This window comes from Elephas maximus, chromosome 4 (assembly GCF_024166365.1).
Source record: "Elephas maximus indicus isolate mEleMax1 chromosome 4, mEleMax1 primary haplotype, whole genome shotgun sequence".
Taxonomy (NCBI): Eukaryota; Metazoa; Chordata; class Mammalia; order Proboscidea; family Elephantidae; genus Elephas; species Elephas maximus.
This window is the reverse complement of record NC_064822.1, coordinates 187,228,042-187,251,762: the sequence shown is the minus strand read 5'-3', so window position 1 is coordinate 187,251,762 and position 23,721 is coordinate 187,228,042. Positions and strand designations below refer to the sequence as shown.

The window sequence follows — 23,721 nt, the reverse complement described above, 5'->3', positions numbered from 1 at the left end:
CTCTGCCACACAGAGTTGGTTTTTGGCGTCTCACATGGAGAAGTGTGGCCGAGAGCTCTGGCCCTGTCAGGGTATCTGCCAGGTTCTTTTATACTTCCCCTGTGGCCAGCTCTCCTCAACATTTTGAGGAAGGCAGAGAGGTGGCTGCACAGAACAAATAAACGGGACATTTGGGGAGTCATCTTTTCACCAAAACCATGGATCTTGCCAGTCCTTGGGTAGTTTGGCTTCTCAGAACATCTCTATTCTGGTCACCCCCAGCTTGTGGCAACGGATAAACCAAAAAAACCAAACCCATTGCTGTCGAGTTGATTCCAACTCATGGTGACCCCTTGTATTACAGAGTAGAACCGCTCCAAAGAGTTTTCTTGGCTGTGATCTTGATGGAAGCAGACCGTAAGCCCTTTCATTGTGGTGCTGCTGGGGGGGGTTTGAACCACCAACCTTTAGGTTGATAATTGAGTGCAAACTGTTTGCTGTACCTTGGGGACCTTGGCAGCCGATATGACCTTGGCATTTGTCTTCCTGGAGACGGGGGGGCGGGGATTAAAATTCCTACTAGTGTAAGGCCTTGTAACTGGGGGGACTTGTCTTGGGCTTGTACATGGCTTCTGCCATCTCTGTTGGCAGAGTAGAGCTCCTGGCCCTGTACAGGGCTTGCTCTGTTTAGGGACCAGACACATGGAGCCTGCCTGGCATGGGACTGCCAGGTACCCCTGCTTTTCACGCAGCCTCCCGCCTCAGAGCTGTGCTGCTTTTCCTTTGCCCTGCCCTTGAGCCCCGTGGGGCAGGGCTGAAGCCCAAATGGCAAAATTTCAGTATTTATTATACCATCCAGGAACCCTGGTGGCACAGTGGTTAAGCGCTCGGCTGCTAACCAAAAGATCACCGGTTCAAACCCACCAGCCGCTTTGCAGGAGAAAGATGGGGGGCGTTCTGCTTCTGTAAGATCACAGCCTTGGAAGACCTAGGGGGCAGTTCTGCTCTGACTGAACAGAAACTTTTTTTGTGTTTTTATTAACCATCTGGGTACCGTGTGCCATAATCACTTGAAGAATCACCTTGTAGAAATTTTACCCTTTCCCCATACATGACCTGCTGCCAGATACCCTCATTTTCCCGACAGGTCCAGTTCCATGGGAGGCATGGGTGTGGTAGAAAGAGAATCAGGAGCCCTGGCGGAGCAAACTCACCTGCTGACCCAGCTTGAACTCACCTGGCAACTCTGTGGGAGAAAGACTTGGCGACCTGCTTCTGTAAAGAGTACAGCCAAGAAAACCTTGTGGGGCGGTTCTATGCTGTTACATGGGGTTGCTATGAGTTAAAAAAGACTTGGTGGCACCCGGTGATAACAGAAAAGAGGAGGGGCTTTGATGTGGGGAACTTGAGTTTGAATCCCAAAGCAAGAACCAAAACCAAACCCATTGCCATTGAGTCAATTCCAACTCATAGTGACCCTATAGGACAGAGTAGAACAGCCCCATAGAGTTTCTAAGGGGTGCCTGGTGGGTTTGAACTGCTGACCTTTCAGTTATAGCCAAGCTCTTAACCGCTGTACCACTAGGGCTCCTTTTGAATCCCATTCTACGATTATTAACTAGGTGAACTAGGCAGTTTGCTTAACCTTTCTGGTGGTTCCCCGTCGTGTAAAACGGGGCTAGTGATACGTATCTTTAAAAGAACCATAGGAACTTAGTGAACGGCAACCACTCCCCCGCCTTGACAGTTGTGTAATAATAGGTATCAGATCCAAGAGGTAGCCTCGTTAGACCCTTGTACCCATGGCTGTGTTAACGATCTCTTTTGTCGAGAATCCCCATCCCGACGTACTGGTGTGCCCATGATCGGGTGAGGAGGGAGGTAGTGAATGACACTGGTCTTCAGCTAACTTGGTAGACTTTCTCTTTCTGAATTTGTTTTCTGCCTTAGTCCGTATGGTCTGAGTAGGCTGGTGGCAGACTCTCGGAGAACCAGCTCATGTCCCCTCCTTTGTAAAGCCTTCCCCGACCCTGTGTAAATTGCTCTTTTTGCCACGTTTCCCCAGCCCTTGGGACACCTGGGTGCTAGCATTTATCAGCTCAAATCATTTTAATTTCTTTGTACTTCTGCCCTGCCCAGACTCGGTGAGCCCGTTGGGGCAGGGACCTTGGCTTTTCAGTCCTGGGCCCTAAGGCTCTGCACTGTGCCTGGCCAATAGTGTTTGCTGAATGAATGCCCAGTGGTTTCAAGTCTTTGGTGACAGAAACCAGATCAGGACTGGAAATACCAGTTTAGGCACCAAGTACTAGAGATTAGCAGGGGGGTTCCCTGGTGCTGTTCCCAGGGGACGAAGGGAGAGCTGCTCGGGCCAGTCACATCCTCTGCCTGGAGTCCACTGGTGAGGTGTGTTACAGAGAGGGGGGCGGTCCCCAGACACACCAGAAAGCTGGCCTCCTTTCGTGCTCCTCCTACTGCCACGTATATTCTTAATTCAGTTCAAATTCAAATGTTTATGAAATAGCAATGAAATCCAAGACAGTTCTGAACCTTCAGGGAAGCCAGATGGAGAGATGGCATGGTGCTGAGGTTAGCAACTGGGACTCTAGCCCGACTGCACGGGTCCAGATCCTGGCTCCAACTGACTAGCTGTGGAACACTGGGCAACGCTGGGCGTTATGTCACCCACCTGCACCGCAGTTACCTCAAGTGTAAATGGAGTTAAGAGTACTTGCCCCCATAGGGTTATTTTCACGATTATGTGAGTTAAAGTGCATCCCGTTGCCGTTAAGTCGATTCCAGCTTATAGCAACCCTATAGGGCAGAGTAAACTTGTCCGATAGGTTTTCCAAGGAGCAGCTGGTAGATTCAAACTACCGACCTTTTGGTTAGCAGCTGAGCTCTTAACCACTGTGCCATCAGGGCCCTCTAAAGCACATATTGTTGTTGTTGCGTGCCACTGAGTCGATTCTGACTTATAGCGACCCTATATAACAGAGTAGAGCTGCCCCATAGAGTTTCCAAGAGGCAGTTGATGGATTTGAACCGTTGACCTTTTGGTTAGCAGCCATAACTCTTAACCGCTATGCCACCAGGTCTCCTTAAAGCATGTAAACCCATTGCTGTCGAGTCGATTCCGACTCATAGCGACCCTATAGGACAGAGTGGAACTGCCCCGTAGAGTTTCCAAAGAGCGCCTGCAGGATTCGAACTGCCGACCTTTTGGTTAGCAGCCATAGCACTTAACCACTACACCACCAGGGCTCCATAAAGCACATAGTAAACACTACATACTATCTCCTGAACAGCCCGAGTTTGTTGGATTAAAAAAATAATAAAGCAAATGAGACTCATAAACGAACAGGATGAACAAACCTACCTTGCTGCGGCTGCCTCCCCATTATAACCAAGCCCCAAGTGGGCTCTAGGGCAAAGAAGAGATTTCTGGCATCCTGCCTTGATTAAAAAGGCAAAGTGGTCAGGCCACTGTGCCAGAACTTATGTGGTTCTTCTTTCACAGTGAAAGAAAATCCCCCCCCCCCAAAAAAAGGGCTTTTGTGATCATATGTTTGTGCTGCTTAAATTTAGTGAAAGTGCTGTGAAAGGTAACTGACCGGTTATTGGTTTTCCTGAGTGCGAGGAGTACACGTTCAATGGCTTGGAAAACCTTTCTGTGTGCTGTGGTCAGGTGCATTGACCTTGACTCTGGAGTTGTGACTTGGACCCATAGCTCAGCCTCTTCCAGCCTTAGGGCCCATCACTGGACAAAATGGTCTTTGTGGCCGTCAGACCCTCAGCTCCAGTGTTCCCTGGTCTTGTCTACTGCGCAGCAAACCCAGGGTGAAGCGGCTGTCAGCAGTGGAGCCCAGGTGACAGAGTTCGCGGCGTGGGGCTGACCCGGCCCTGCAGTGTGCGGCCTTCTGTGACGACGCGGTCAGCTTAGCTGAGCCGACTGCAGAGGACAGTGAGTCAGTGTTGTTTCGATTCTGCCATCTGTTGTTTTTTTGGGGGGGGGGGGCGGGCAGGGGTGGTGTAATAATTTTCAAAGTAGTGTGAATTATCATTATGTCAGGTAATCTAGCCGCATGTTCATATGGTCTTTGCTTTATTGGTGTTTCAGTTAAGAAATTTCTCAGCACAAGATTTTGGAAAGAGATTTTTAACCTACTCTTTTTTGTTGTTATGAGGTTGGACTAAGCTAGATGGCTGTTTTTTTTTTTTAATTTTTATTAAGCTTCAAGTGAGCATTTACCATTCCAATCAGTCTGTCACATGTAGGTTTACATACATCTTACTCCCTTCTCCCACTTGCTCTCCCCCTATTGAGTCAGCCCTTTCAGTCTCTCGTTTCGTGCCAATTTTGCCTAGATGGCTGTTTTCATGGTCACATTTTGGAATTAATGCGGGCAGGAAGAACGCTGGTAAACAGTGTGCATCCATTTAGCAGCATTTCCCTGCAATCTGTCCTTCAGAGCCCCATGTTTCCCCTGGCCCATGTCACATGCTCCCAGGAACAGTCTTGAACCAGCCATGTCCTGGCCACTGCCACTTCGCACAGTTTATCAGCAGAGGAGGTGGGGGTGGGCAGGTAACCTCAGGGAGGCTCACCTTGGGGAAATTAGCCCTTGAAATGTATTTCCTACATGGTTTTACAGATTCGTTTCAATCTGTTCTTTCTGGTAGCGTTTGTATTTTTTGTTACTGTTGCATAATTTTGAAAACCTTTTTATTGAAGTATAATCTACAGCACAGATCCTAGGTGTACATACGAGTGAATTTTCACAAACACAGCACACCATAACGGTTCAGAAAAAGGCACCATTACTGAGAAGCCCCCTGCTAGACCGCTTCCTGCGCTGTCCCTTCCCCTGCCCTGTCCTGCCCTCCAGTGGTATAGATGAGCTGTACCCCTTGGGCTTTATCTAAGGGGAATTGTGCAGTGTGTGTGTTCTTGTAAATAGGCTCCTTTCTTCCTTACTTAAGTTTGTATTACTCTCTTTACCTTCACTTTCAGTGCTTTGTAAAAGCCTAAGAAGTAAGGTGGTTTTGGTTTTGCCTTTTCCATCTGGTCGTTCACACTGTGTTCGCGTCCCCCAGTCCTTAGAAGGTGGGCGGTGCGGCCGAGAAACTGGGTGCCACTGCCTGGCGTCCAGCAGGTGATGCCGCTCAGCGTCCTAGCAAGCTGCTGTGCCTGGGCAGCGTGGGGGTCTCAAAAAGAAGTTGGGTTTTACCCGTAGCTGAAATGTACTCCTGTGCCACCTGGCATCTCAGGTACAGAGCAGATCTTTTTTTTCCCCTCCTAAGCAGAAGGATTCCCCAGTGCAAGAAACGACTCTTAAAGACTGTCGTGGAGCCAGCTTATAAACAAGTTGTTTGCTGGGAGTTTTGTTCTTGGACCTCATCTCTCAGTCTCCATGGAAACACGGAACTTTCTGGCACTTTCTGAAAGCGCAGCTCTTCCTCCTGCAGCGGCCACGCGGGCCTGAGGACTTGGTGCTGTGCGGGTGGCAGGGTAGGAGTGACCTAGCTTGGCTGCGGGCCTTGGCAGCCAACAGGAAGTGATGAAATGTGCTGGGAGAAGTCGGCTGCAGGCTGTGAGCCAGCGGACGGACGAGCCAGCGGGGCTGCAGAGAGGCGGGTACAGACGGACAGACAGACAGACGCTGAGCCATAGCTTAGGCAGCGGAAGCGGCGTTTGCCGGACAAACGTGAGTGCTGTTTGAGGCGCAGGCTGCCTTGAACCTAGACCTTTTTGAAAATGGGATTGTCGTTGATTTTTTTTCCCCTGAGTGATTGCTTTATAGAAATCTCACCTTCTAAGCACACCTAATTTTAGAGCTCCTTGACAGAATTGTTCCAGCCAGTTCGATATTAACTAGCCCGTGTGCGGTGTTTTCTCCGAAATGCTTGGGGAATGTCACAGTAAGCAGCTTTCTTGGCGAATGGTTTTTGGCCTGAACAAATGAACGACTGAGGTTTTATAACTTTACTCTGATTTCAGAACATAAGCGCGTGCTTCATTTCAGGAGAGAGAGGATAACTCTGGAACTTGGCTTTGGCATCGTTTAGTCTAGTTTACAGACTTCTGGCTCTATTCTTTTCGTGCGGGGTGGCTGAATCAGTTACTTGAGTTAACAGTGGAGACGGCTTTTTTTTTCCCCCTACTTTTTAAGGTATCATATTTATTACATGCTGCTGTTTCCTTTGCTAACAGCTAAACCTAATCTACAAATACATAAACGGCACTTGTGAGAGAAAAAGAACAAACTAGCTTTCCCCGTGGCCGTTGTTACGTTTCAGGCCTGTCTACGGCAGACCCCCAGAATCGGGCGGCAGCTCCCTCCAGGCCCCCTTCCCATCTTCCTCCTTAGCCTGTTCTTTCTCATTTCTCTTCTCAGCTGGACCCTGTGCCCCTCGACCCCATCTGAGGGCTGTCACTAGACATTTGGTTTATATTTTTATTGGATAGCAAAATGTAGGAGTTTTATTGTGTTAATAACTGATCAGCCTTACATGCATATTAATTATTTCTTATCTCGGAAGTCATATTCTAGAATTGACGAGTTACAGGTCCCTCCTTCCTTCCCTTAATTTATGCAGAACTGTAATTCTCACTAGAAAATTTTTTTTTTTTTTTTTAGCCCGATCCTGAGTGATCCTCAGTAAGTGAGTTCTGTTTTACTGGATAACCTATTGCCTTGAACATTAAAAAGGTAGTATCCTCTTTCTGTTCTCCAGGAAATGCCATGCTGGTCCGGTCTGTGCCACGTAGGGGAGCGTGCTGTCTTGTTAGGTCGTCGCCTAATGTGATTCATGTATTCTTACACTTTCAGGGTTTGCATAGGGAAGGGTTTCTAGAAACCACCAACGTATGTAGTATTTCTTTTAGACCTTCAGCAGGTCCACAAGTTTGCCCTTGGTTTGTGGTTCGGAATCACTCTTCAGATCTCTTCCTTCTTGGTGGTAAGATATCTCACTGGATTCCAGGTGAACTTTAAGTGCTGCATTTCTGAAAGTGATAAAAGGGTATCACAGCTTCAAACCAGAGCATGTCTTACAGGTAGGAGGTTTATACCAGTAAAGAAAAATAAGCCTCTCTTTCTCCTTTTTTTTACCTTTCTTTTTTTCCGTTGTTAATACTCTGACTGTTTTGCTTACCCACATAATTCTGTTATTCAATTTGGTGGCATAATTAAAAAGATCGGAACACAATAGTAAAGCCGATTTAGCCAGGCCCCCTCATTTTAACAAAGGACTTGAGACCAAGAGGTGAAATGACTTGCCTGCCGACTTGTCCAAGGTCTCACGGGTTGTCGGTGGTTGAGTAAGTCTGGAACCCAGGTCTCCTAACATCTGGGTCGTTGGCTTTTCCTCTCCAGCAGTCTGCGTTTTCCACATCATTATCTCAAGGTGAATAGCGCTTGACGAAGATGACTGTTTTCTTCTGATGAGTCCATTTTTAAACACTCAGCTTTTATTAAATAAACAAATTTCCCTACGTAAGTAAACACTGTTTGGCGTCGGTGTACAATGACTTACCTCACCTACAAAGAGTGTCGATGTGTCTCCCTCTGAGAGAGAATTTTTGTTGAAAATGAAGAGTTCTCTATTTTACAGTTTTTCTTGCCCCTCCCCGAACCTAGGTGCTCTTCAACAGACACTGATGTCGGTGAGCCTCATTACATGGTCATCTGCTAGAAGAGAAATCCAGGCTTGATAAAATCACAGCCAGTACGTGAAACAAATACTTCATTCTTCTTCGAAACAGGATGTGAAAGGAAAAACCTGAGCTTGGTGTGGGAGCACTTTGGCCCTAGAAGGGGGTGTTGACAACCTTATGTCTTGAGCTGGACTGGACGGATTTTGGAACATGGTAGACTTTAAAGTAATACACTCGAATGTAAATAAAGGGGGAAATGATTCAATTTATAAAGATGGAATTTATCCTCAGCTTTCCAGAGTCAAGTAAAAATAGTCTCTGCAAAAAACTAAATTTGAATCCTGCTGAAATCAGGCGTGGGAATGGGAGCCAAGCAGGGACGTGCTGACAACAGTGGGCGACTGTTCTCAGACCTCCATGTGGCTCCAGTGTCTGTCCAGCGTCACCTTAAGATACCTTGGGCAGGCTCACGGAATAGTACTTACTAGTGTTTTTTAAAAGTATTTAGAGTATGTATCTTGGAGAATTTCTGAAACAAACACACTACAGGAAAACAGGCATTTTCACAATATTTAACTGTCCTTCAAATGGAGTTCAATAGCTTCATACCTGTTTCAATTTGTAAGACCTGAGAACAGAGTGAGATACACAACAATGTCTTCATGTGGCAGGTCAGAACTGCCTTCCCTCCTGGTGTTCTGGGCACTTTTTGTCATTATTCTTGAAGAAGCTGCTGTGTGTGTGCGTGCGTGTGTGCGTGAGCCGGATGACGCCATCCTGAGGCCTAAAGAAAGAGGGAGACGTCCACCCAGTAGCCAGCTTCTGGGGAGTGGTTTGGTTCAGTTAGCCCATAATTTAGTTACCTTTGTTACCCAATTAGCATTTTATACTTACTGTTATATTTTCAGTGCACGTTAAGTATAGGATATTTGAACTGGTTTTCTTGTCTTGATATATAATTGACCTTCTTATCTTGTGTCCCAGTCAATAAGTCATATTGATAGATACCTTTTCCTCGCTGTCCCTAGCTCCTGCCCACATTAGTGTGAATTGTGTTGTGCCTGTGAGATTGCATGTTCTTCAAAAGCTGTGAAGGGGTTGCCAGAATGTTAGGGTGCTGGCTTCGCTGCAGACTGAGGAGGGCTTAAAGGGCAGCCCCCACGGGCTGCTGTTGGTTTGCTCCTTTGGCCTCACCTTCCTCACCTCCATCTCTGTTGGGAGCTCCTTTCCACACAGGTGTCTAGGAGTGGCCTCAGAACCTCCTCTAAGGATTTAAGAACCTTCTCCCAGTACCTCAGGTGGATCCCAGGCCCAAGAGTGGGGTAAAGAGGCATGTGTGTGATATGGGGAGATAGTAACAGTGGAAAACCTGGGTCATGTCTTTGAACGAATGAGTGAATGAGTTGCCGTGTTCTCTTCTCCTTAGAGATTGCTTTTTAAGGCACGATAGTCCTGTTTTACTGGGATGATGTAAATGCATCTGCACCTCACAGTTCTGCCGAGTGCCAAGGGATGGGCTAGGTGTCCATTTAACCTCTCCTCCAGCCCCCGGGGTCTGGCCTAAATGTTTTTTTCATTTAACTCAGTCGTACATGAGTCATATGACATGAATCTTCATATGGACTCATGAAGCAAACTGTTTTGTTTTTTATTTTATTCATTTTTACTTTAAAACTAAAGAAGCTAACAGATACTCTAAATTTGAAATGTGTGGCCGTGATCATCGCAGTATTGATAACTGTTAACCTGAGGCCTGTGCTATGCATTTAACACTCTCGCTTCCGTCAGGGCTTGTTCTGCAGTGGAGTCCTCGAGGGAGACTGCTTTTGCTGACAAATGCTTGGCTGACAAGATGTCATTGATGTAATTAACAGTTCACAATGCTGAACTTTTTGATTCAGAATTCTCTCTTTGATTCTCAAGTTCCTAACACGTATCGGTGGTGCTATTTTAACGAAATAAATGAAGCACAGGGCAGTTGGGGACAGTGAAGTGAACTCTCTGAAGTTCTTCTCTGGTATGAATGGACACATAGAAAGGGCACAGTGGATTCATCACCAAATATCCGTTGACTTGGAAAGCCAGAAACATTTTGGTTCTTTCCCGCCGATGGGAGAGCTCAGCTCAGGTTCACTTAGGAGATCTGAGCCTTACTGGGCAGGATGGATGTTATACAGCAAGACCACGAGGCCACGTGGGAAAGCATGGAGGAGGAACCTTTGCATATTTAACATTGAACTCCAGGGCAGTCCATCTATTCTCAGGTGCACCCAGTAAACTGCTAAGGCTGAAGAGTTTGAATGTGGCACGATATAAAGTGTTAGTTCTCATGAGGAAAGGTATGAGGTGTGAATGGTAATTTACCCGGAACCTGGCTGCCTTCATGGATGGACATGCAGACGACCGAGCTCCGTGCACATTTCCAGCTGTCCTTTGGATCACAACCTGAATGGACAGTCCACCTGGATGCCGGCTGGCTGGATTGATTTGTTCATTTGTGCATGAGTGCATGCATTCATTCCATTTATTCATTTGGCGGAATCTTTTGTCCACCTCAGTTCAGGTTATGACACTGTGCTAGACGCTGGGAAACCATAGATGGTTAACACTGAGTTCTCGCCTCTTAGGAACTCATAGTCTGTGGGGCATAGAAACTTCTAAACCGTGGAGTGATAAGTCTTCTTATAGAGCTATAGAGACCTCATTCTGCTCTGAAGTAGGGGAGTTCGGGAAGACGTTATGGTTTGGTGATGAGTTTTGAAGAGTGGCTTGTTAGGCAGACAAGAGAGCAAAGGCCAGGAGGTCAGAAAGAACATGCCATGCTTGGGGGTTTGATATGGCTGGAGGGCAAATATATGTAGATATACTTTAGCCACTCTAAGTCAGTTATTTTCCATCCTAAGCCAGTTCTTTCTTCAGAATTCTCTACTTCTTTTTGAGGTATTACCTTGCCTCCAAAAGTAGAAACTTTTAATCCTTTATCTTCTCCTCCCTCATTCTATGTCCTTTCTATTCTTCCTCAATGTTATTCCTCTTTCCTGGTCTCCTAACTATTTTCCCTTCCCCAGCCTCTAATCTCTGGGGCCGTGCTTTCCAATATGGTAGTCACCAGCCACATGTGGCTACTGAAATTAAAATTAAATAAAATTTCAAGGTTCAAGAGCTGGTGGCTACCATGTTAGACAGTGCTGGTCTAGAGGCTCGATGGTCTGTTCTCCACTCAGCTGCCCAAGGGAACAGCATTCCGTCAGGTCGCCTCCCATAACCTTTCCTGTGAGGCTCAAACTCTCCCCATAGCCGTTCAGCCCGAGGCTATTGTTTTGCCTCCTCATACTCAGTTCCTCCCTTTCTTGCTTCCAGGCTGCCTATTCTTGATTATTTCATGTCTTTTTATTCTTAATATGTGCCGAATACCTTTCTTCCTCAGATCATTCCCATGCAAGCTTTAGGTCTACCTATTGCCATCAAATCGATTCTGACTCATAGCGACCTTAGAGGACAGAGTAGAATTGCTTTCAGGGCTTCCAAGGCTGTAGTCTTCATGGAGGAGCCCTGGTGGTGCAGTGGTTAAGCACTCAGCTGCTAGCTGAAAGGTTGGCAGTTTGAACCCACCAGCTACTATGTGGGATAAGGAAGTGGCAGTCTGGTTCTGTAAAGGTTACAGCCTTGGAAACCCTCTGGGGCAGTTCCACCCTGTACTGTAGGCTTTAGTTTTGGTTATCTAGCCCTTTAGTTGGAAACCCCGGTGGCATAGTGGTTAAGTGCTGTGGCTGCTAACAAAAGGGTCGGCAGTTTGAATCCGCCAGGTGCTCCTTGGAAACTCGGTGGGGCAGTTCTACTCTGTCCTATAGGGTCGCTATGAGTCAGAATCGACTCGACAGCACTAGGTTTGGTTTTTTCAGTCCTTTAGTGGTTATCCTAGATATTTAAACACACTTAACAAAATCTAAAGTAATGTCTTTTCTCTTGAATAACGAAAGGATTAAAAACATTTTAACTCCATATTCCCTCCCAACTTGTCCAGCATTTTCTTCTAAAAATTTTAATTGTACAAATTAGATACTGTTTTTTGTTATAGTCGATGCTTATTTTGATTTATCTATGTATTTAGTAGCATTATTTGCTGACCATTCCTCCTTGTGTTTCAAGTGTCCCGTCTGAGATAATTTCCTTCTGCCTCAAGTATATCCTTTACAATTTCCTTTTCTGTAAGGTTTTCTTTTTTCTTTTTTGGTGTTGTGTATTTCATCTGTCTGAAAAAATCTTAATTTTACCTCTGTTTGGAAAACTGGCGTTATTGGATATAGAATTCCGAGTTGGCAGTTATTGTTGCTCACATATTGAATACATAATTCCAGCGTCTTCTGGCTTCCGCTATTGTTGTTAGACCAGTAGCCATTATTTGTAGGTGATCTGTCTTGTCTCTGGATGCTTTTATGATCTTTTCTTTATCCTTGAGGTTCTGAAGTTTCGTCTTGGCGTGAGTCTGTCTGGCTGTCTCCCTCTGTCTCTGTTTCTATTTCTTGCTCTCTCTTTTTAAAATCTTCATTGGGCTTCCTTGATGTGTGATTTAGTGTCTTTCAATATTCTGAAAAGTTATCTTTGAATATTGCTTCTTTCTCATTTTTAATGTTATCTCTTTCTGGAACTTCCGTAGATGTAAGTTAGACTTCACTGTTTCCTCCTAGTCTGTTAATCTTTCTTTTGTATTTCCTCTGTTTTCTCAGAGAGAAAGCTGACATATCTACTTATATTCTACAGTTTTTTCTTTAAATTAGCTTTTTTTGGTGGCTTTAGAGTCCTTTATTTCTTGACAGCTCAGTGATGCAATTATCTTACTCAGCTTTTTAAAAATTTCAAGAGGAGAGTCATTAACATACCTGGTTTGCCAGGCTGCTGAGAAGGGAAGACTATTCTGTCATACTGTGTGTCTGTACCAGATTCTAGCACATTCTCTGACTCATTCATTCCAGATATGTTTACTGTGCACCCATGACTTGTCAGTGCTAGGGATATAGCAGTGAGCAAGACAAAATCCTTGTTCTTAAGGAACTTAAATTCTTGTGAGAGGAGAGAGATAATATATAAATATGTAATTTGGCTGATGGGCTGAGTGTTAACTAAGAAAATACAGCAGGGTTAGGGCTGGTATGTTGGAGGAGTGGGGGTGGGTTAGGGAAGGCTTTCTTAAGGGGGCACTGTTTGAGCAGATATCTGGGAAGTAAATTCTAGGAGCTCTGGAGGAAGAGGGTTCCTGGCAGAGGGCAAGCGGGTACAAAGACAGGTATGAGCCCAGTGCCTGTGAAGAACCACAGGAAGCGACTGAGCTGGAGTAAGGGGTGGGGGAGCCGGGTCCCATAGGACCTTGCAGGTCAGGGCACGGACTGCCAAAGGCAGCTGTTGGCAAGGTTTGAGTTTGGCAGCTTGAACCAGGGTGTTTGAGGCAGAGGTGGTGAGAGGAGGTGGAGCTGACGGGATATGGGGTGAGGGAAGGAGAGGAATCTGGGATGACACTGAGACAATGGAGCCATTACCACAAGGGAAGAGTGGGGGAGGAGCCACGGATCTCGGGGATGGAGGAGCACGGGAAGCATTTTGGGCCGTTGTTCTAGAGGAGCAAGCCCAGAGGAGAGGCCCGAGTCCGGGTTGGGGCCACTCAGGAGTCTGGAGCTCAGGGGAGAGGGCTGTGCTCGAGAAGCCACGTCAGGAGCATCAGCCCATGAGTGCGCTTTAAAGTCATGGAGGGAGTGGATCATCTCAGAAACTAGTGTGCACTGGGAGGAAAAGCTGAGCGCCGAGCCCTGGCCCTGTGGGTCTGCAGGCGGCGACAAGGGCCCTGATTTGGTGCTTTGCGGGATAGGCTGAAAGGAAGGTTGTAGGCACGTGTACTGAGTGAATGTAGGTGATACCTCAGGCCAGTTGTCAGTGATGTGAAGATAAGGGACCTGGATCCTTTTACCAGAAAAGCTTGGATTTCGTGTGCATAGAAAACAAAGGTGCCGAGACTCTGTCTTATTTTCTTTTCGCGTTTTCAAAAGTAATGCAACTAACATAGTCTCACGGCAAAAAATGAAGAAATACAGGTATGCACACAGGAAAACCCAAACTCAACTTATTCCAGCATGCAGATGTGATCACTGTTGCATTCATTCAAGTACTCGCTCAAATGTCTCCTCCTTGGGAAACCTTCCCTGACACCAGCCTACCCACGGTAGAACTCTCGTCACTCTCGCCCCGCAGCTGGCTTCGTTTTTCCTCCCAGCCCTTCACACCACCTGCCACCACATGACTTACTGGTCTGTTGTCATGGTCTGGCTCCCCACTAGAATGTAAGCGGGGCTTCTTTCGCTGCTGGTCTCCCCTATATCCCACCTGTCTCCTGGTGCCTGCACATAGCAAGTCCTGGTTACATCTTGCATTGAGTTGAATGAAAGAATTCATGCGTTGGTGCAGAACCCCCAGCCTTTGTTCTGAGCAGTCACCCACTGTTCAGCATATATTTTTAAATAAGCTCCAGTGTGCAGCGTTTTACGCCAGAATGCTAGTTCTGGCTGTGAGTGCTGCTACAAAGCCACCGTTGCTCTCCTGGGCAGCTGTCTCGGCTGTTCCCGGCAGCAGAGCAGCTCCTGGGCCCTGCACCTTGGGCAGCCTCAGACTCACTCCCTCTGGCTGCAGGCACCAGGCTTTCTCCCTCCCCTTTCCAAACTGCACCTTCCCTCTCTCCCTCCTTCCCTCCTGACCTGAAATACCTTCTGCCCTGTGTCAGTCAGTCAGATAATCAGGTGTGACCTTGACTTGTCTTTCCTACTGCTCCGTGAGCCTCTGACTAGTGATTTGTTTCACACCCACCCCCCAGCTCTCAGCAAGGTTTCTGTTAAAAAGGTTTCTGATACTACTCAGAAAGTAAATGTTTTTAGAGTACTGGGAGAAATATACATAAAGTATATTGTTGTTGTTGGCTAAATATACTTTCGGTTTATCAGATTAAGTTCAATATGTTATTGAAAACGTTTAAAAATTTGGGACACGGGCTATTTCTTGAGCCAGCCAAACTGGCAGATGTTTTGTTAAGGGTAGGCTCTTTCTGCCCCTGTGTGTGGGGGGGGGGGGGGCGGGGGGGTATTATAATTGAAGACAGGAACCAAAACATTTTCTTCCTAGGTAGTTAGGCATTTTATCATAAGTTGAAATGTGATTGCTTTTTTTCCCCTTTGTAAAAGGGTCACTGGAAATATTTATTAGGCAGATAGTATCGTGAAGAAAATATATGAGGGTGGCTTTGCACCGAAGGCTTTTGTTTTGCGTTCCTGGCGTTTTGAGCAGAGCAGCCAAGGCATGGGCGTGGAAGTCCGGCTTGCTTGCTTGCTGACATCCGCCCTCTGGGGAGAGGCAGGAGGACTTAGAGGACAATCAGGTTGGGAGGGGAAACTGACATCTGCCGAGCGCCTAGTGTGTGCCAGGCATGTCCCATGTAACATGTCATTTAAATTCCTAATTAACTACCGCACGAAGTAGTGTGCTTATCCATCTTTATGGATAAGAAAGATGAGGCTTAGAAGTTAAAACTTGCCCCTGTCACAGCTGTAACTGCTAGTTCAAACCCTGTGAACAACCACAGCTATCTCAGTTTAAGGGAAACCTTTGCTCTTAGTTTCATGCTTGGGTTTAGTGCATAAGTTTCCGATTATTGCTTGATAAATGGGTTCCCTGCTCATTTTTCCAAATTACTGGACAGCCCATCATGTGATGTGGCCTTTTTTTTTTTTTATTTTAATTTTGTTGTTGAGAATATACCCAGCAAAGCACATACCAGTTCAGCCCTCTCTACATGTACAGTTTGGTGACATTGATTACATGTTGGAGTTGTACAACCAGCCTCACCCTCCGTTTCTGAGTTGTTCCCCGCCTGTTAACACAAACTCAGTGCCCTCTAAGCTTCCTATCTAATCTTTCAATTTGATCCCAATTTAGTTCTTAAAAGACTGTAACGCTCAAGGCAGACCTTTTTACTAGTTAAGCTGAACAATTTTTTGGTTTTAAGAAGACTTCAGGGGATATTTTTGGTTTAAGTTTTAGTGATTGTCTCAGGGCAATAGCTTTGGGGGTTCATCTAGCCCTCGTGGCTCCAGGAATTCTGGACTCCATGAGAACTGGAAATTCTGTTCTGCATTTTCTCCCGTTTCATCAAGATTCTTTTTAGAATCTTTGATCAAAATGTTCAGTAACAGTAGCTGGGCACCATCCAGCTCTTCTGGTTTATGTGACCTTTTTAATAGAATCAAGTTCATAAGTCAGCTGTCAGTTTGTCCTGCCAGGCCCAGACTGGCCCTGTATCCTTCTCTAGACTCTAATGCTTCGACTGTAGCTTATAAATTTGAATGAAATTGAATAGTTTCTTAAGAAAGTGACATAGATTTCTACAAAATATTTAAAAGGCAAATCCTTTTGTGGTTCGTATAGCCTTTTTAACTTCAAAGACACGTATTCATGGTACTGCTTGAGAAGTGTTTGACCAATTCATTCTTGACAGAGCTCCTCACGGGTGTTAGTTCATCTAGGTGGTGGTTTCTTAGTATTCTTGTGGTGGGCGGCACGTTGCCCTTGTTAAGTGCCATCGAGTTGGTTCTGACTCATGGTGACCCCATGCACAACAGAACGAAACCCTGCCTGGTCCTGTGCCATCTTCACAATCATTGCTATGTTTGAGCCCATTGTTGCAGCCACTGTGTCAGTCCATCTCGCTGAGGGTCCTCCTCTTTTTCACTGACCCTGTACTTTACCAAGCATGACGTTCTTCCCCAGGGACTGGTCCCTCCTAATAACATGTCCAAGGTACGTGAGACAAAGTCTCACCATCCTCACTTCTAAGGGACATTCTAGCTGTACTTCCAGGACAGATTTGTTCATTCTTCTGGCAGTCCATGGTATATCCGATATTCTTTGCCCACACCATAATTCAAATGCATCAGTTCTTCTTTGGTGGGCGGCATATGGTGGCTCTGCTTTATTGCTGGTAAATGAACAGGACAGAAACAGAAACACTCTTCTTGCAGTAGAACGCGTGACTTGGGCTTGTTGTCTGACCAGACTGTGTGCCCATCGGCACCATTTGTAAACGATCTCTCCCGTGTCCTCAGAAGTACCCCAGGATCCGCATGACCTTGTGCTATGCTGGTTTAGATCACCTTCTTTTTGCCATACAGGTTCCTCTACCTGGGATGCCCTTCCCTACTTCTCCAGCTGCTGAATTCACATGTGAGAAGGAGAAGGGCTTAGTGATCGGCACCTGGCTTATTTGGTGCCACGGCACAGCCACAGCTGAGGCTGGTCCATAGTCATCATTCTTCTGGCAGCTTCCAGTTATCCAAGTCCCACCATACTCCCAGCGCTGAACCAGGCCCCACACAGATGCTGTTTGATCCTCACAGCCTCTCAGGCAGATTGGATCCCATTTTATAGACAAGCAGTGTGAATCCCACACCCTGACCGTGTTTTGCCTGAGGTGACCGGACCATTACGGGGTCACTTCTTGTGAAGGGTCACACGTACCTTCTGATTTACCTATGTAGGCAGGCTGCTGCTTTGGTGGTGGTCTCTCTCTAGTTTTCACGTTGGCCTGACTTTCACCCCTCCAGCCAGGGCTGCAGCCCCTCTAGAGCACTCAGCAGGGCAGGGTGCTCACTCAGATTTTAGGGGCGGGGAGAGCCCCAGGAAAAGCAGCAGTGGGAAGCTGCCCACAGAGGCCCTTTGTGTGGCAGGAAGTCCTGCTTCTAGAAGGGGCTGCCTCTGAGTGAAGGGGTTGAAAGATGCTGAAGCGATTGACCTGAGGCCACTCTGACTCATGGGTGTTGTTAATAATGTCCTTTGTCTGATCTTGGGAACCTGCTTTAGTGACCTCGGCTGCTCGGCCCCAGAGCCACCGCTCTCAGCTGTCGGCATTCCTCTTCTCCCTCGTTTCCTATCCTGTCTGCCCTTGTTGAACGCCATCATTTTCTCTCCTGAACAGAGGGGAACCTCCCGACCCATTCTATCTTTTTTCCTTCTACTTTTGTCAGAAAAATCTTTGTCTTATCTGAGCTTGTCTGTTTGATTTTTCCTTTTTAGAGACTGAGAGCGTCTTTGAGTTGGAAAGCTTGCAGCTCAAGGAAAAGGTATCCCACTGGGCAAGTGCTTCTGACCAAGAGAAGGAAATCTTTGGGAAGCTCTTGGAGTAGCTTAAGAGTGGGCTGTGGCAGTGTTCCTCAAAGACCCTGGCTCAAGGGGGGAGCGGAGCGCAGAGGATTTTGGAGGATAAAGGGAAACAAAGGTGCCCGAATTGGCCGCCCATTTATTTCCCGCAACTTCATCATACGCGTCTCTTGTGTCAGTGGTATCTGTCACTTGTCAGCTATTGCGGTCAGGATGCAGGGACGCTCTGAAGTGAATTGACAGTGGTGCTGAGGGAGGTACATTGACTGGACTTGAGAGAGGAGCAGTGTGCTTGCAGGAGGGCGTGTGTGTGTCTGATGCTGTTTGTGTAAGGGATGCTGAAATAACAGGGGCTTCAGTCCCTGGCAGGCAGCTTTACGTGCTATGGCATAACTGGGGCTCCTTGCTGGGCTGACATGGTGGCCTATCAATGAGCACTTGTTCTTTAGGGCCGTAAATGAGTCTTTGTTGAACATGACCGACCGCTTGGGCGATCAGGGTAGAATGGCTACATTTGTGGGGCAGAAGTTCAGAAGCCAAGAAGGGACCATGTTGTGTGCAGTTCCTAGCATGGTGGTTCCCAGTGAGTGCTTCCTTCCCCGTCCCCAGGGTTGATCCTGAGGCTTCATTGTCTTTGTCTCTCTTTCCCCTGTAGACCAGGGCAGACTTTGGGTACTCATGCTTTTGGAGGCCCCATTTGGATTTTATTAGACATGTTACATTGTTCTCACACTCAGTTTAAACATGTTTTTATGTTGTAAAACTAATTGAAAGAACTTGTGTATAATTTTGCTTTTGAAACTTCTTGGCTATTAGAAATTAATTCCTTCTCCTCCTTCAGAATCATGGGTGCATTTGCTCAGAGGGAACAGCAGGCTGGTTTCACCTGCGGAGGAGCCACAGATGGCTGGATCTGGGGGCAGGGGAGTAGTTTTTACCAGGCAGGTGTGAACGAGGAATTAGACCTCAAGGACTTGATGGTGTTTGGGTCCAGTGGTACCCCAAGGCGAAGAAGGGTGAAGAGAGATGAGGGGGAGGGTGTCCGAGCAGAGACAGGAGGTGTGGTGGGCTTCGAGGCCACAGGGCTGGGAGGTGAGGGGTTTTGTCTCACTGATGAAGGACAGCTCAGTATTACTGCTGTTTAAATTTCTGGTGACTTTTTTCCGTTACTGTGAATATTAGTCCAAAGGAAGAACATAGGCTTTTCATAGCTATGGAGGGAGATGGTGGGGTTACAAAACGGAGGCAGTTGAAAGGACACACTGGGGAGGTCTGAGAAGGGCCCGTGTGGTCTGCGTATGATGAAGCGTTTATTGTATGTGTCCGCCATTCCGCCAGGCGTATTTTGTTACTGTTGGGTGCCATTGCGTCGATTCTGACTCTCGGCGACCCCATGCGACCAAGTAGAACTGCCCCAGAGGGTTTGCTTGACTGTAATCTTTGTGGATGCAGATTGCTAGGTATTTTTTCCATGGAGCCACTGGGTGGGGTTGAACCTCTAACCTTTGGTTACCAGCTGAGTGCTTAACTGTGCCACCAGGGCTCCTTCCAGGCACTTTGGCACCTATAAAACAAGTGAGTCCATTAAAAGGACCTCTCAGGTGCCTGACCTTCATTCTTCCTCTCCACCCAACTCCACCCAACCTTTCCATCGTGTCCTGGAACTCCAGGGACACAAGTCGCCATGGACTGAGGGGCTCCTTTTCAGTGTTGCAGACTGACAGTGAGTCTAAGTATAAAGTCATAACTCATTCCCTTCAAACATCAAACCAGCCTTGTTCTATGAGGCAAGAACAATATTTCCCTTTCTTCAGTTCAAACATATGCATCTTAAAATCTTTACACCTGAGTCATTTCAGAAAACCCTGGTAGCATAGTGGTTAAGAGCTGTGGCTGCTAACCATAAGGTCAGCAGTTCGAATCCACCAGGTGCTCCTTGAAAACCCTATGGGGCAGTTCTACTCTGTCTTATAGGTTTTTGGTACTTGTCCTTCAAGTGGCTACGTGGTGCCCATTCTGTCAGTTCGCCGTTGTTTTCGTAGCTTTTGAATATTTGACTTGTGTCCAGTTTGTGTTGTTATAAATATTACTGTGATGAACATTTTGTTCAAGTTATTTTTTTCTTTGAGTTTACTTGCTTGGGACATATTCCCCAGAGTGAGACTGCAGGGTCAGAGGTTGGTAACTGTTATCTGCCTTGTTCCATATTTCTAGATTTTTCCATGGAATGCCCATCAGCCGTGTTAAGAGTACACTCTCATTTTTCTACAGCCCCACCAAAATTGGCATTGTCATATTAATTTTTCTTATTTTTACAAATTGTTTCCATTTTTAAGGAGATTGTGCTTTTTCTCCCACGCTGCAACTTGTTATGTTAAATTTGGCCAGGTTATGCTGCCGTGACAAGCGAACCCTGAGTCTCAGAGGCTTAATGTAACGGAAACGTATTTCCCACTCACTCTGCGTGTCCTTGCGGGTCAGCTGGGGGGCAGTTCCACACAGTCACTCAGGGGCCAGGCTGATTCAGGACACCCCACTTTCCTGTAGCTACAACACAAAGTCTTCTCGGGGGTGACACAGCAGAAAGGGGGACTTTGCACGGGCTTTTCACTGGCCAGGACGTTACATGGCGTGGCTCAGCAGACAGAGATTCCGTGGGCATTCCTGTCTCTGTGCCAGCAAGCTTTTCTCCTGTTTGCCCGTCTCTGGCAACTTTTTTGTACAGTGGAATTGGATTCTTAGTCTTTAATGTATTTTAGATAATAAGATTTTTATCAGTTGTGTCAAAAACATTTTTCTTTCTTTTTTGCTTTCCACATTGTATTTTATTGTGCAAAGGTTTAAACAATTATATATGTTTGGGGCACGTTCATCTTTTGATCTGATATCTTTGTTTCTTTAATATTACAAATTTATCATTTTCCTGGAGTTGCTTAAAATGGATTTTAAATATTGGCTCTGTAAGGACACTTTGAGGAGCCCTGGTGGTGCAGTGGTTAAATGCTGCTCGGCTGCTAACTGAAAGGTCGGTGGTTTGAAACCACCAGCTACTAAACGGGAGAAAGATACGGCAGTCTGCTTCCATAAAGATTAACCAGAAACCCAAACCTGTTGCCATCTAGTTGATTCCAACTTATAGCAACCCTATAGGACAGAGTAGAACTGCCCCACAGGGTTTCCAAGGAGTGGCTGGTCGATTTGAACTGCCGACCATTTGGTTAGCAGCCTAATGCTTAACCATTGTGCCACCAGGGCCTAGGAAATCCTATGAGGTAGTTCTACTCTGTCCTATACGATTACTGTGAGTTGGAATCGACTTGACAGCAGTGAGGTTTTTGAGACTTTGAATTCATCTAAGAATGTGATGTCCCCCCCCTCCAAAAAAAACAAACCAAACCCATCGGCCGTCGAGTCGATTCCAACTCATGGTGACCCTATTGGGCAGAGTAGAACTGCCCCATAGAGTTTCCAAGGAGCACCTGGTGGATTTGAACTGCCGACCTTTTGGGTAGCAGCCATAGCTCTTAACCACTACAACACCAGCGTTAGGTGGTGTTCATCTAAATTAACTTTGGTCCTTGGTGATACCTGTTTGTACCGCAATGTTAAAAAAATAACAATGGCTCAATAGCACAAAACTTCTTTGTGGTAAAAACGCTTAGCAAACTAGGAATGGAAGGGAACTTCCTTGACCTGGTAAAGGGTGTCTACGAAAACTCACAGGGCTGGAAAGTAAAAGATTGAAAGCTTTCCTTCTGTGTTCAAGATCAGGACAAGGAGGTCTGTTCTCTCTTCTATTTAACATTGTACGGGAGGTTTTAACCAGGGCAGTTAGGCAAGAAAAAGAAATAAAAGACATTCAGATGGGAAGAAAACACATAGAACTATCTGTTTGTGCATGAAATGATCTTGTATATACAAAATCCTAAGGAATTAACAAAAAACCTATCAGAGCTAATAAACAAGTACCGCGAAGTTGCAGAATACAGGATCAATGTACAAGAATCAACTGCATTTCTATGCACTAGGAATGAACAGTCTGAAAATGAAACTGAGAAAACAATTCCACTTTTAATAGCATCAAAAAGAATAAAATACTTAGAATTAAATTTAACAGAGGTACAAGACCTATATACCAAAAACTATAAAATATAATTGAAAGAAATTTAAGAAAACTGAAATAAATGGAAAGACATCCTGTGTTTATGGATTGGAAAACTTAATATTCAGATGGCAATATTCCCTAAATTGACCTACAGATTCAACCCAAACCCTATCAAAATCCTAGCTGACTTTGTAGAAATTGATCCTAAAATTTATATGGAAATTCAAGAGACCCAGAATAGTCAAAACAGGCTTTTAAAAGAGAAACAAAGTTAAAGGACTAACGCTTCGCAAATTCAAAACTTACTGCATAGCTGCAGTAGTGGAGACTATGTGATAATGGCATAAGGATAGATATGATAAAACCTGGGGAAACCAGAACCTAAAACTCAAATATTTTCCACTAATATGGATAGAAAAGTGGTAAGACTGCACCCTGTCAAAGGCAGAAAACTTGCGAGACCTAGAAAAATAAGACAGTCCTGTTGAGTTCCACCTCTCACAGGTTTCACTGTATGTAGGCCAATGGAATAGAATCCAGGGTCCAGAAGTATACCCTTACATTTATGGTCAGTTCGTTTTTGACAAGGATGTCAAGACAATTCAGTGAGGGAAGAGTAGCCTTTTCAACGAATGGGGCTGTGACAACTGGCTAGCCACATGCAAAACATGGATTTGAACCCCCTACCTCACACCATATAAAAAAAATTAACTCAAAATCAAACAGAAAGCTATATTTAAAATCTAAAACCATAAAACTCTTAGAAGAAAACATAGGTGCAATCTTTGTGACTTTGAATTAGGCAGTGGTTTCTTATGTATGCCACCAAAAGCACAAATAACAAAAGAAAAAGTAAGTAAATTGGACTTCAACAAAATTAAAAACAAGGCAGGGGATGTCTCTTCTTTTGGTGGGTAAGGAAACAGGCTGGTGGGGAAGTGACATGCACAGATTGGCAGCTCGTAGAAGGCAGAGCAAGTGCCAGAATCCAGGTCTCCACACTCCACTGTTCGTTCTAGTCCCACCCCAACCCTGAAAGAAAAAGTGGGCATGTGTTTCTCGTAAGAATACTCTCTATGGGAGTGTATGCCACTCCTGCTGTGGAGTTGGCCCCTCATAGGTGCTGTGGGAAAGGGCAATAACAGGAGTTAGGTCACATGTTTCTGGTTCAGATGTTTTCTGGCCTGTTCTGAATGGGTCACCCCACATAGCCTTCTTTCAAATCTTTAGACTCTTCTTCTCCATTTTCTTGTACTATTTGCATTCTTCTGTCAATATCAGATGTGGAAATGTATCATTTTGTTCTTTTTAAAGTAGCTTTTTTCTATTTTTAAACCTGCAGAGCCTCAACTTGGTATTTAGGTTGGAGAAATCTTCAGCCTGAATCTGCGAGTTCCCAGGGTTCTTGCCAACCAGAGGTCTGAAAAAATATTGCTGAAAAATTAGTCCTGTCAGCTGACATGTTTCCTTTACATAAGAACAATGATTTCGGGGACATGTCTAACCTAAACGCTCTTGGCTTCAGTTTTTGATAGCTGAGGGGCTGGCTTTGGGTCTCTTCCCGCCTTTGCTGCTGGTTCTCTGGAACCTAGGACCATTGTCAACCCAGGACATGCCATCTGAAAATGACTGGGAGAGGGGCTGGCTGTCAGCTTGTTTTCTTTGAGCTATTAGGATATACGAGACACCAGGGATATAAACATATTTATTTTAACGGTGATGACATGTATCCCAGTCTGTTGTTGTTAGTGCTGTCGAGTAGTTCTGACTCATAGCGACCCAGTGTACAACA

General features: G+C 45.7%; 1 protein-coding gene across 6 annotated transcripts in view; it reads left to right on the top strand.

Annotated features, from left to right (window-relative positions):
* PACSIN2 (protein kinase C and casein kinase substrate in neurons 2) overlaps window positions 1-23,721 on the top strand; it is a 169,570-nt gene that overhangs the window by 56,448 nt on the left and 89,401 nt on the right. The window contains exon 1 of one of the 6 annotated variants that reach the window (XM_049884568.1): window positions 4,138-5,684. The exons of the other annotated variants lie outside the window; for them this stretch is intronic. The gene's annotated coding sequence lies outside the window, so the exon portion shown is untranslated. Of the gene's footprint in view, window positions 1-4,137; window positions 5,685-23,721 lie in introns of those variants that run through there. 6 annotated transcript variants of the gene reach the window in all.